Raw genomic sequence first — 14892 nt, forward strand, 5'->3', positions numbered from 1 at the left:
AGCATTGATTATAATTTGTTTTTACAATTTCACAAATTTGAGGATTTACTACATTTTCTGCTGGGAAAAAATGCTTTTGTTTTCTGTTGTATTGAAAAATATAGTCAGAAATATAAAAGTATTTGCATTAGATTTTATTCACTCATTCATTCATTTTCATAAAAAGTATGCTTCAGGGTCAGACACCTTCTGATGGTGACTTCATTCATAAGTATCTTATTGCTCTCTAGTTTTCATTCATGTTAACAGGGGTATGATATCTAGAAGGGAAGAAGGAAGGGGAGAAAGTAAGAATGAGGGCAAATTATAAGTTAATAATTACTCAGAGCTATATAAATAATTACCATGTGTTGTCTTGAAATGCGTTTTTTTTTAAACTTTGAACACTGATATTATGTTACTAAAAGCATTGTCTTATATTCCACAGAGACATTTCTTTTATACTGTTTGAATTAGACATCGATAAGTGGATGATTTATGAGAAAGAATTGTATAAAATATTCAAATACTTTCAAACACATATGACAAATCTTTGTAACACATTAAGGATATTTCAATTTGGTGAATGATACAATGTAGTTTTTGATCTTAAATTTGTCTTACATGTGAATTTGCTTACAATGTAAAATATAAACTTTTACTAATTTTGAGAAAGACACTTGTTTGGGGCAGTGGACTAGAATAAGGCAGTTTTTTTTTTTTCTCCTGGTGACCTCATTTTGGAAACCTTGATGGTATTCTGTAGTACTATGCTTACTCATTCAGTGAGAAAATTACCAGTGAGCTATAAGGTGGATTCCCTGACTTCCTGAACCTATTTCTGCTCATTGTGTTCTATCTTCATTGTAAGCATCTCACTCCTCTTTTCTGCCTATGTCATTTTATAACTTCCAACCTACCCTTGGCAAAAGAATACCCTTTCATAGGCGAATACCATTCATAAGTATATCTTTCATAAGTACATCTGTTTTCTAACACCAGTCAACTTAGGAATGATTCTGCTTGAATTGAAGAATTAGATAATCACTTTATAAAATACTCACTTTTGAAAAACTTTGTAGTAAATGTCCCAGTTAGAATTTACCTTGAAACTTAAAATGTTAAAGAAGAAAAACAATACGTGTGAAGTGGCCAAACCTAGACAAGTTTATGTGAATGTGAACAGTCTTCTTTTATTAAATGTCCAAGATAATTCTATGTTCATATAGCAAATATTCGATTTGAGCAGCTCCTGTTCTCTATAAGCTAATTTTACTCTCCTTGAAAATATTTTTCCTTTTTTTTGTAATATATAAACTCACAGTTACATTCTTTATTCTATTTTGCTTTGAGTTTCAGAAATAAAGTCTCTCCCAATGGGGTTCATTTGCTATTTTTATTTTTATTTATTTTTTCTTACTTTAGTGCAATTTATCTTTACCTTCATGTGTGCTAAGAAGCAAATGCTCAGATTGAAAGCAAGGGTAATAAATATTGCCCAAGAGAGTAAACCCTAGATTTGAACAAAGTTGTTAAGTTTTGGAAGGCAGAGTATCCCAGCACTGCCCACAATATGCTGATGTGCATCTTTAGTTTTGCTTGTGATCCTGTCAGCACATTCAAGGTCTCAGATTCTGTGTAGACCACATTTATAAAAAGTGAGCACTCTTTAAACATAGTAAATATAGAGCCTTTCCTAATTTTGTCTTTTCTTCTTTCAAGTTTGATATTTATTTCTCTTTTCTCTAAGTACTGCCTGCAGGAGAGAATGGACTAGACTTTGCTTTAACCATTTACTTTTTGATTTCAAATATCTCAGTTCTCCTTTGTTATTTTAATGTTGAATAGAGCCATAGGTTAGGCCCATGAAATTGATAAAAAAACAGATTATTCAATGGAGCATAGCATATTTATTTTTTAAATTTTGTTTTTTTCTAAGCTAATACCTGTGTAAGGGTAAAACGAAATACCTGACTTCAAGAAACTCTAATCAAAGACAATAAGAAATTTATCTTGTTTAGCAATTATGATAAAGAATAGTTGATGATTTGTTCCATTTTCTGTTTCTACTAGTATTTTGTAGTATGAACTGATGATGAAATATTCTTGGAACACAGTCTATTAAGCTTTATGCCAAGTGAATAAATAATTTCCCTATCAAATCTGACATTTAGATTCTCTATTCTTGTTTATTCAAAATCATAACAGGAAATCTTACATTTATCATTAATTTAGTATATAGACCCTATATTAAAATATTTTGTGATATTTTCAATTTAAGAAGAGGGAAATTAATATATGCAGATTTTTAATCCAAAGTTTAAAGTCATCTTTTATAATAAATCAAGCTCTTGTTGTTTTTAAGCTTTTTTCTGCCTTTTAAAAAATCCCACCCTCCTCTACTGTTTGTGTAATTTCTGTATTACCTATCCTATTCAGTCTTAGCTGCTAAAGTCAAATGTAAGTCTTAAGGAAACTTTTTTCTTACATCTGAAGTAAGTAACTTAACACTAAACATTAATTTCTCCAAGTCCATCATAGATGCTTGATTAACATACACATTTTAAAAATATATGTTTACTCAAGAAATAACAATATAGTTTTAAAGTTAATGTAAATACATGTGCTGGTCATTTACAAGTACTTTATATATTATTCCATTTCTGCATATTCAAAACACTTAAATTTCCAAGGGACAGAAATTTAAAGTTAGAAAGTAACTTATAGATCAGTTACTTCAACTGTTAATTTTAATTAAAACAAAAAACAACCAAAGATGGCAAGCTATCTTCTCCAAGTTTTATGAAAAGTAGTAGAAAATAAATGAATCAGCTTGACTACACTACCTCCTTCTCTGTCTTCTCCTTGTGTGCACAAGCTCCACCCACACTTAGGGGAAAAGAGTTTATTTTAAAAAATATCTATGGAATTTTAGTAGGAAAAATCATATTATGGCTCTAAGGAAACATGTCATTATTTCAAGTACTGTGAAGAGAACCATTAATTTAAATAAAATTTTGGATTTATGAGTTTCTTGACATTTAAATGAAAACAGTATGAATTATGGCAATTCTAAAATTGTGTTCTTTCTTGTAGAAGCAGTGCATATTTATTTTTTAAATATACTTTTGTTCTTTTTTTTCTAAGCTAATATCTCTATAAGGATGAAACAAAATAAGAAAATGTAATAAAAGATAATAAGAATTTATCATGTTTAAGATAAATTTATAGTGTGTGTGTGTGTGTGTGTGTGTGTCAGAGTAGGGAATAATTAACAACTTGATAGAGCAAGGAATTTAGCAAAAGTAGACACTTGAGTTGAGTTGGAAAAACAAATAGGAATGAACCAGACAACAAAGTACAGAAGGATACCCAGGCAGCAAGTACGACATGAGCCAAATTCAAAGATACAAGACTTTTAGCCCTCAAGATCATGTGAGGCAGGACTGGTTCTGGACATTGAATGGTTTGTAAGTTTGCTAAGGGATTTTGCTTTGGCTTATAATCAGCAGTGAGTTATTAAACGGCTTTATCCAAAGGAAGAAAAAATAAAGATTTCTATTCTAGAATAATTTTTTTCTGCATGATCGTGGAACATGAAGGTATGACTGAGCATGTGTTAAAAAAATGATATTGTGGAAAGCAAGAACAAAAAGTACTTCTCAAAATGGACTGGTAAACATTATCAAATTTTGTACCCATTAGTCAGTTTAAGAGTGAGGGGAGAAGTTTTAAAAGGTATTACTTCTGATGTTAGCAAGAATAATTTGAGTGGAACAATGAGAACAAAGGACAGATCCTTCTTGTATTGGGTCAAAAAGAAATGGTAGAATAAGAAATATAAGCCAGGGGTATGGGTTTACAAATACAAATTTAAAAATTTAAGTCCAGATGCAGTTGAAGGATCTCTCATGTTAGATGACATCAAGAACCAAAGAAGAATAATATAGGGAAGAAAGTTTTGATGGTCTGAATGTTTGTGCCTTCACCCCCCAAATTTATAGGTTAAAAATCCTAACTCTAAATTGATAGGAGGTGGGATCTTTGAGGAGGTTATTAGGTCGATGAAGGCAGAGCCTCCATGAATGGAGTTTGTGTCCTTGAAAGTGATCTTAAAGAGCTGTGTTGCCCCTTCAATCATGTGAGGACAGAATTAGATAATCTCTTTTATGAAAAATTGGTTCATAGCAGACACTGAACCAGCTACCATCTTGATCTAGGACTTTCCAATCTCTACACCTATGGGAAAGGAGTGTCTTGTTTATAAGACACCCTGTTTACAGCATTTTGTTATAGCAAACCAAAGTCAAGAGTTAATAAATTGCTGGAGCAAAGTACCCAAGGATCTAGTAAAGGAATCTGTCTGTGAGAGATTAATCCCACACTGAAGAGATACCCAGGCAGCAAATACGACATGACTTCTTTCCGAAAAAATGACAGCAATATCATCTTGTTAAGCTCTTCCATAAGTATTTACTGCTATTGTATGATATATCTTACTGATATTTTAAGTTAAATTTGGAATGGTGACATGTAGTAAAAAACATTTAAATACCTGCTTTCTGACATGAAAATGTCCTGTAATATTATTATAGTAAACTCTGCAAGAAGAAAATTAATCAAAATAACAGCCAACTCATATACTTAAAACTAAGCAAATGACAAACACAACAAAAATTTAACTTAAACAAAAGAAGGCAAAACAAACCATTCAAACATACCTTCATTTGTTTATCATCAATAATTGCAAATTTAATTAAAATTTTGAAAGTACAAATTTTGTTCTGTGCACACAAATTCTTTGATTTTCCGAGGACAATTACTTTTGTGACAAAAATTAACATTTTAGAAAAATTATTTATAAGAAATGGTAAATTTAGAACAGACATTTGACTTAATAAATTTTAAAAGATATCCAATTGGTGTTTAAGAAAATCTGAGCTTTTTGTTTATCCATTTACCAGGCTAACTAGTTGTAATAAGATACCAAATATTTTAATTGCATTTCTAAAAGGTACATAGGGTTTATTAACTAGACAATAGCTCAATTCTTGTCTCAAAGATTTCAGTGATTAGTTGGCATCAGTGTGGTTCGCTTTTATAAAGTCAGAATGTAGAAGAACTTGTACATTTTTAGTAGTGATCATAATTTTGTGGTCCCTAAGCTAACATCTTAGGATTGCATATACTTAGGTCTGTCCCAGATCTACTGAACCAGAAATGCTGTGTTGGAGCTCAGGAACCTGCTAGTTCAGTCTTCCAGGTAATTATGTACTTCCAATGTGTGGAGAAACACTGTTGTTTTAGGTTAGAAATTACAATAATTTTTAAAAGATAATTAAAAGTAATGACATACAACTATCCATTTTAATGTAATTTAAAAAAATATTAAACAGTTTGTACTATTTTATTTAAATGAATGTGCATATAATATAAATACTGAAGTACATCAATTATGTCACTACATATTTGAATGAGAAAGCATTAAAAATTCCAAAGCACTTTAATAATCCCACATATTATTTATTTCTTCTTTGATTGTCTTCACTTTTTCTCTACCATCTATTTATTTTGTACTTGTGCTTTTCACTTAAATTAGTCATGGTTTTAAGGAAAATGCTTAACAGATGCAGACATACATCGCATATTCACAAATGTATATTTACATCAAAAAATTGGCTGTTGCCTTATGGAAACTATTACATTAATTTCAAATTTTCCTTCTTTCTGCAAACTAAGTTCACAATATAGTAGAGCTGATTGAATCAATTATGTATGGTAATGATTAATTTTGTAAAGGATGGCAAATCATGGAATTTTCAGATTAGAATTCATATATTAAGATAATAATTCTCATTTACTATATATATTTCTGTAAGAATTTAGACATTATGGCTATTTAAAAAAATAGAAGTACTGGATTTCTGTGCTGTAATTATAGTCAACGAATCACCAGGAGGAAAAGCTTCAGCAATTTGGAAAATACTGCAAAGTACCCAGCAAAAAGGAAATCTCAGTGCTAGAACACATTTCATAGGTTTTTGAAGTGTTATGGGTTGTAGAGTGCTAGGAATGTTTAACAGCCAGCTAGGTGCAAGGATTTGAGAGAGTAGAAAAGGCTTTGAAATATAGCCCTACCTATAACCCTGGACAATTTTCATGGTTGCCATGATCAAATCTTGGCCAATTTCAGTCTATTGCAAGAGTTCAGTGAATAAAAATATGGGAAGAAATGTGTACACCTGTATTCTTCTGGACCCAATGCATGGCTGAGTATCAGATCCTGAGAGTCCTTACATAGTCCTATTATTAAACAGTCAACAGCTTTGACCAATATATTCCCTGTCAAATGTTCATGAGAAATTTTGGTGGTGGTGGTGGTATGTGTGTAGCAGGGGTAGGGAGGGGATGATTTTCACCAAATGGGACCATGTTTTTGACTTAATGTTAAAAAAAATATAAGGTTTTAGAGAACTGTGAAATAAGCTAGGTGCAGAAAGACAAATATTGCATGTCTTATCTCATAATGGAAACTAAAATTGTTTATATCTTAGAAGAGCTATCTAGAAGCTGGGAAATGCAGTGGGGAGAAATGTCAGGAAGCTGGATAAAAGGTGCCAAGAGAGTTAGATAGAAAAAATAAGCTCTAGAAAAAATATAGCATAGCAGTGCTGCTTACTATAGTTCAGAATAATTTAGTATATATTTTATGAAAAACTGGAAGAGAGGGGTTTGAAGACTGCCAACATGAAGAAATTAGGAAATGGAAAGTTAATTGCCCTGATTTGAATATTACACTTTGTATACATATGTAAAAATTATTACACTGTATTCCATAAGTATATATTCTTATAATGTCAATTAACTATATAAATAATAAAACATGTTAAAAAATTTCACATTGCACTTAGTAGGCTGTTAAGTGGCTATATTATAAAATATAAATTAAAAAATACCTCTAACTCTTCTGTAACACATTCCTTATCATAATATGATATGTGGTGAGAATTTTTATCTCCTGGTCTCGTGTATTTGAATTTTGTTTCATACCAAAAAGTACTGAGAAACTAGTAGTACATAGGGCCAATAAAACTCTCAAGAGTGAGAAATTTCCATTCCATTACTTTGTGAGGTAATTTCAGAATTATTATTTTCTATATATGCAAATACAATTTTCAGGAATTATAGGAAAAAATCCTGTCAGCCAAGTTGTCTTGAAAAAATAGCTTCTAAGATTTTAAATTGAATTACTTGTCTAATCATTATAAAGGAGACCTGAATGAATAAATTGTTTAGCACTTTTAGCTATTTTTCAATACTACGAATAAAGAATAAACGTTTCTTTAAGTATTGAATCAAACTAATTTTAATGAGAATCTCTATATTGTTATGTGATCAAAATATAAGAAACTTTTAAAATACTGTGAGTAGAAACACATCACTTTAACATGTACAAACAGGCAAATGTAATTCTTACTTTTCTAGAACATGTTCACAAAGCTTATCAGATCCATTTCTAAGGATACAAAATAAATCTTAACTATCTTAGTCACTGAGACACCCTTGACTGTGTTTTGTAAGAATTTTCATTTCCTCAAATGATGAAGAAATAATGGATACTTTTGGAATGTGTATCCCTGGTAAGGTTTTCTTATTCACTAGAGTTTCAGAAAGAACTAAAAGGAATATAGATATCATTAATATCATTTAGTAAAAGAAGAATTCAATTTATATTCTTAAGTCTGTAAGATGGGGGAGCTGTTGTATTACAGAAAATACTGGTCCGTTCTGGTCCTTGAAGCACTTTCCTCTGATTCAACCATTTGAGGTGAAAGTGATGACCCAAGCCTTTGTAAATGACATTTTAACAGGGGTTGTAGTCTAATGAAACTGTGTCTTTAAAAGTGCTTCAATTACCAAAGCAGTGAAATCTTGATTTACCAGTAATGTATTTAAAATGTGTACCAATTATTTCTATAACCTCAAAACATATTGATTAATATTCTGTTTTTGAACTAAGACTTACTAAGCTTTACATGAGAGAGTTTGTGTGTCTGAACAGCATGAAAATGTGTTTCTTTAAAATAAATGCTCTGTTATTGTTTAGTTATGCTTCCTCTTAAAACCCCGTTATATCCGACAAATCTCTTAATCCCTGTTAAGGTTAATTGAGAAGAATAATGAATTACAAACTTAACCTTGAGTAAATCCAAGTCAGGACAACAAAAGTAGAATGTCTTAAAAATTTAATCCTACAATATGATAGTTGAATGAAGCAAAAATATTAATGTTACGTAAATTATAACCTAAAGTCATTGCAAACTAGGTTGAAAACCTAGTCATGAACAGCCAATAATATCATACATTTATATAAGAGATGTTCCTGTTACAGAAACAACTTTAACAATTGCCTCATGTTGTACATATAGGAAAACAGTCAAAGAAAAGCTCTTTGCAGTATGCAGTTACTTTTCTCCTGCCTTATTTTGGAGTTAGTGGTAATCTCTAGAAGTAGGAAAAGTGAAGGTTAGTCTATCTGTTCCATAGTTACAGAAACTGATTACATGAGGAATTATTTTCTTAAAATTATTACTTATCAGTAGTCAAAGTGTTCTACAAAGTTATTTATTTTTTATTTTTTCAAAATATGCGGAAAAGCAAATATCTGTCTTTGTAACTGAAGATTCTTGAAGATAATGTATATGAAGTCACTTCACTTGTAGCTATTCAATGTGATAGAAATGTCAGTTCTTGGTTTCTCATAGTTACAGGAGGCAGCTGATCATCATGTTTGTATTTATATATGTAACTCATTAGCATGTTAAAATATTTCAATAGCAACCTGAATACACAAGAAAATATATCTGGTGGTAGGTGCTTTCCATGTAGGCTTAGTGTTTTTTCATGATCTGTCCACTTGGTGTCTATTAGTAATTTAAAATGGCAAGATAATTTCATGTAATTGTGTAAACAATATATATAATACACATATATGTATATGTGTGTATATATATATACACACATATATACAGATGTATGTGTATATACATACACATATACATATGTATATCCATTTTATGGCCAGGCACAAGAAAGTTTAATGTGTGTTTCCATGTATGTGTTTGCTTCCCTACTCAAATTTTCTTGAAGTATGACTGAAAAATTAAAACTGCACATATTAAAGGTGATATACATATACATTCTGAAATGATCGCCAAAATCATGTTAATTAACACATCCGTTACCTCACATAGTTACCTAACATCAAATTTACCCAATAATGTTTGAAAAAGAATAAAGGACTTTAAATTTCACTACAGATTAATGCAAAGAAAACCACTGAATATGATTTTAGTAATAAATCATCAGAGATCTCACCAGAGGGAGTGAAAAAATATATATATAGAGAGAGAGGCTAGTTTTAAAATACATCTAAGTAGATAATTCAAATAATTTACTTGAAGGATCATCACCTCTAAAATACAGATTTTTATAGCCTAAGATAACTTTTATATTAATTATATTAAATCAACCTTATAATAATTCCCCATATGATCTGATCTGATCCATTAAAGTATAATACATATTTAGAGAGTTGAATTGTGCTCATTTTATTAAGTTATAATTTATGACATTATTTGATGTTGTAATTCATATAAACAGTGCAATATAGTGAAGAGAGAGTGGGATGACAATTGGGGATATTGAGATTATACAAAATCTACTGCCAACTGGCTCTGTGGCACTAGAAAGGTAGTATAATATTTCTAAGCTCTACTCTCCTTGTCGGTATCAGGAGATTTAAAGGCTAGATGATCAATAAAATATTGCCCATGTGTTAGTCAACTTTTTGTTGCTGTGACCAAAATACCTAAAGGGACCACTTAGAGGAGGAAAGTTTTATTTGAGGCTCTTAGTTTTTAGAGGTTCTGTGGTTGACTTCATGACTCTGGGCCTGAGGCAAGGCAAAACATCATGGTTGAAGGCCTTGGTGAAAGAAAGCTGCTCAGCTCATGGCAGCCAGGAATTAGAGAAAGAGAGAAAAAGAACGAGGAACCAGAGACAAAATATAATCCCCAAAGAACACCCCCAGTGACACACTTCCTCCAGTCACACTCCCGCTTGCCTTCAGTTACAACCTAGTAATCCATTCAAATTACTAATCAAATAGATCAATCCACAGAGAAGGCAGGTTAATATCATTTTATCTCTGAACATTCTGCTCTGCCACATGAGCATTTCAGGAGATATCTCATATCCAAACCATAACAACCCGTACAAAACTTGATTTCCAATTAAAAAGTTATAGAATGATGGGAGGGGAGGGGAGGGGGGATGGTAGAGGATAGGAAAGGTAGCAGAATACAACAGTCACTAATATGGCATTATGTAAAAATATGGATGTGTAACCGATGTGATTCTGCAATCTGTATTTGGGGTAAAAATGGGAGTTCATAACCCACTTGAATCTAATGTATGAAATATGATATGTCAAGAGCTTTGTAATGTTTTGAACAACCAACAAAAAAAAAGAAAGTACAAAAAAAGTTATAGAATGAAAATGACTACTAGAAACTATTGACATTGATATAGTTGGATTTTACTTTTTATGTTAATATATATTTTTTTTAAAAAACCTCTTTATCACACATTTAGTGATAATGTACACGACATTGATCTATTGTGTATTTAATGTATAGCCTCAAAAATTTTAGAAGCATTTATGAATGTGTGAGTTTTATAAGATTAAAAAGCTATAAATAAAATATATGGAGAATTTGTTATATTTCATTTTAAATTTTAATCATTAAGCAGTAACTCAGTGTACGTGTGTATGTATGTGTCTGTTTGTATACACAAGCATGCACACATGTATGTGTGTGTTTTTGAGAGAGATAACAATTTTAAAAGCCTAATGTACACAATACATTATAGAGTTGCAAACACAGAATCACAGCCTTTGGAATCAAATCTAAAATTTTCTTTCTTTTGTCTGCCCCATCTCATAATATGACTTTGGGCAAGAAGTTAAACTTTTCTGAGTTTCTTCATCTGTAATATGCAGATTACAGTGGCCACTATACATTAAAGATGAGTGAAACATTTTTTTTAACATGCAGAAGAGGGTCCAATATGGCTAACAAAATGTTCAATGTTGCAATCAAGGAAATGCCAAATCAAGGAAATTCAAATCAAAACTACACTGAAATTTCATCTCCAGTTAGAGTGGCATCATCAAGAATACAAATAATAAATGTTGGTAAGCATGGAGGGAGGACACTTATACACTGTTCATGGGTTTGTAAATTAGTAAATGGTTTCCAACTACTATGGAAACCAGTATGGAGTTTTGTTAAAAAGCTAGAAATAAAATCAACATGTGACCCAGCTATACCACTTATTGTTATTTATCCAAAAGAATTAAAGTCAGCCAACTATTATACAAGTAGCATTCCTACTATAGCAGCACAATTCACAATAACCAAGTTATTGAATCAGTCTATGTGCCAGTCAACAGAGCGATAATAAAAATGTAGTGCATTTGTACAGAGTTGTTTTATTTAGCCACCAAGACAAATAAAATTATGTCATTTGTAGGAAAATGGGTGGAATTGGGAATTTAATATTGAGGGAAATAAGCCAGGCTAAGAAAGTCAAGGGCATTCAGTGTTTTCTCATATGTGAAAGCTAGAGACGAAAAAAACTGAGGGAGGGATTCATGAAAATTGAGGGAGGTCAGCAGATCAGAGGATGGGGGGTCAAGGAGAAGCAAGAAGGGAGGGAAAGAGGTGGTATTGAGGAAGGAAATAAGCCAAATTGTATTATGTGTATATATTAACATATCACAATAAATTCCAATATTATGTATAACTATAATGCATCAATATAATTAAAATGATTGGATTGTCTTGCATTCTTGGGAATCACTAAAAACTACTTTAAAATTTTAGATTTAGATTTCTAGTGTTCACTTTTTGTAAACTACTCTCAAGAATATTTGACAAACTCTACTTCCAAATCTCAACCAAACTTACTATTTTATGGTGAAAAGAGCTTAAATCATTGGAAGAACTCTGACACCAACTCTATAAGCAAATATCTATATAATTACTGGTATTTATAATAACATATATGTGTATATCTTTAATTAGCTGTTGTTAATCCTAAATCAATTTTGTTCAACAATAATCTTTTTAAATTAACAATGTCCATAAGGTTAAAATGTCAGGCCTTGTCATCAAATTACTTGAGTTCAAATCCTAGAACAGATTAGTTCAGCCTTCTCTACCTCCAAATTTCCTACAATAAAATTTAGTAATAACACCTACTTAATAGGTTATTATAGTTTGGATGAATTGACATTCCAAAATAGTGCATAATGCACAGTGTATGACTAACATTAGTTATCACTTTTTGTAAGATAATAACATAACAAATTCTTTGGACACTGATATTTCAAGAATCAGTATTGAAGTTAGCAATTATTGAGTATATGAACTGTGTTATATTTTCAAGTCATTAAAATTAATTATGTAAATGCCTTAACTTTTTTTTTAATCAAGTGTTTTCATTTAAGAAGAGCTGTCCTCCCTCTCTATTGTGTAAGTAAGGCAATTGATAATTAAAGGATAAGTGTATAGCATGATTCTCTGGAGATGATATAGCTTTTCTTAGAGGCAGAATTGCAATGAGGATTTATCATTTCTGGGATCAGATCATTAAACATGACCTCTTTAAAGTTGAAATGTATCTGAAAAAAATCATCACATGCAATATTAATTTTTCAACATGAAAAGACTAGAATGAGACTTCAGAGAGTAAGATAAGAAAATATAGAAAAGAAAATGTCTTTCAAAAGGAAGAAGTAAATTAGTTTTTCCCCAAAGCCTTTAAATCTACCTTGAAAATAGATAAAGAAAAAAATATAAAAGAAAACACACCAATATTTTAAGGAAGAAGAGCAATTAGCCTACAGCCACAAGGAAAAAAAATCACTTTTTTTTTCTTTTTAAAGCAATCAAATCAGGTTCTGAAAAAGCTTTTCCATTTTTCCCTCCTTAGGGAAAACAACACAAATCCCCATGTGAAGGGAATGCTTAGAAAATAACTTTCCAAGAAATTTGCATGTGCCCACAAACCCAAAACATTTCAATTGAAATTACATTAACTTTTCTTATTAATACATTACATGGTCAAAAAATTCTTAAAACTGTTTTCAGATTAATAAAACTCATTCACAGAGAAATCTAAGTATTATGTATATTACATTTACCTCTCTAAATCATAAGTCAATCAATATTAATGAATAGATTTAATTTTAATTTTCACTGCTTCATTATAAAGTCACTAGTAATTATTTTAAAATATTTTATATATTTAACATATATTTACTTATGCCATAAATCCATATGCACCTTAAATATATAACATATAAAATATCAGTACACTAAGTACTAATACAGAGTCCACATTACATGGAAAACATTTTTAAATTTAACCACATAATAAATTTTAAATTTATCTTGTTTTATTCATGATAATGCACAAGATCAAAAAGTTTATATGTTTATATAAATACATGTAAATTTTTTAAAAGAAGATTGGAAAGGTCAATGCCAACATGCAAGTGAAAATTTCAAAGTGTTAGGATTAATGTTCAAATCAATTATTGCTGACCTGATTAAATTGTCCTATTTTTATGTTTTATATTTTAACGCTCTAGGAGTTTCTTTTACTATATGGTTTTCAGTGATTTCCTAAAAGATTACCCCAGCAATTACAATTTACATCTTAAATGAAAACACTCTGCATCAGATTAATTAATTTAATGAAGTAATAATTTGTATGGATTACTGGGTGCTAATAATAGGTATGTAGGGCATGGTTGGAAGAAGTAGATCACTAGGGGTGTATGTCCAAGGGGGTGATATCTTGTTTCTGGCTCAACACCTGTACGCTCTCTGTTTCCGAGCTGCCATGAGCTGACAAGTTTTCCTCTGCCACGCCCTTCTGTTATGATGTTTCTGCTCTGGCGCTGGCCAATGAAGCATGGATTGAATATCTGAAACCATGAGCCACAATAGACTTTTCCTCCTCTAAGTAGTTCCTGATAGGTATTTTGGTCACAGTGATACAAAACTAACACACAAACACAAACTAAATTTATACTAATCTTTTCTATTCACCTCTGCAGTTTGGTGTTCCTTTATTTGTTTGTTTGTTTACAGTTTTTGAAATCAAGTTAATATCTAGTTTCCTTCTATCACAACCTGAAGGGCTCCTTTCTGGACATGTCTTCTAGTTATATATGCGTGGTTTTTGTTTATCTTGGCATGTCTTAATTTCTCTTTAATTTTTGAATAATAGTTTTGTAAAATATGGAATTCTTGGACTGATAACCTCCTTTCTTTCAGCCCTTTAAATATGTTATCTCTTTGTATCTTGTCCTTCCTTATTTCTAAAGTCAACGTTATTGAGGACCCCTTGTATGTGTTGTCACTTTTCTCTTGCTGCTTTCAAGTTCTGTCTTCAAACTTGTCTTTCAAAGCTTTATGTATGTTTGCATGTGGATATCTTTTAATTTATCCAAGCTGGAGTTCATTAATTTTAGATATTCAGATTAATGATTTTCACTAGATTTGGGAAGATTTTGTTCATTGTGTATTTTAATATTCCTTCAGGATCTTCCATTATACTTATTTGGTATGTCACTCAAGCTTACTAATTCTTTCTTTTTCCTATTCAAATATGCCATTGAGTCTCTAGTGATTTTTAAACTCCCATTATTAAATCTACAACTCCAGAATTTCTATTCAGGTTTTTAAAAATAATTTTTATCTCTTCTTCCTTAGTCTGACATCTATTGATTTTCATAGTTGATGCAATTGTTCTCATTGCTTTCTTATGGAAGAG

This window comes from Spermophilus citellus (assembly GCF_964194105.1).
Source record: "Spermophilus citellus genome assembly, chromosome: 4".
Taxonomy (NCBI): domain Eukaryota; kingdom Metazoa; phylum Chordata; class Mammalia; order Rodentia; family Sciuridae; genus Spermophilus; species Spermophilus citellus.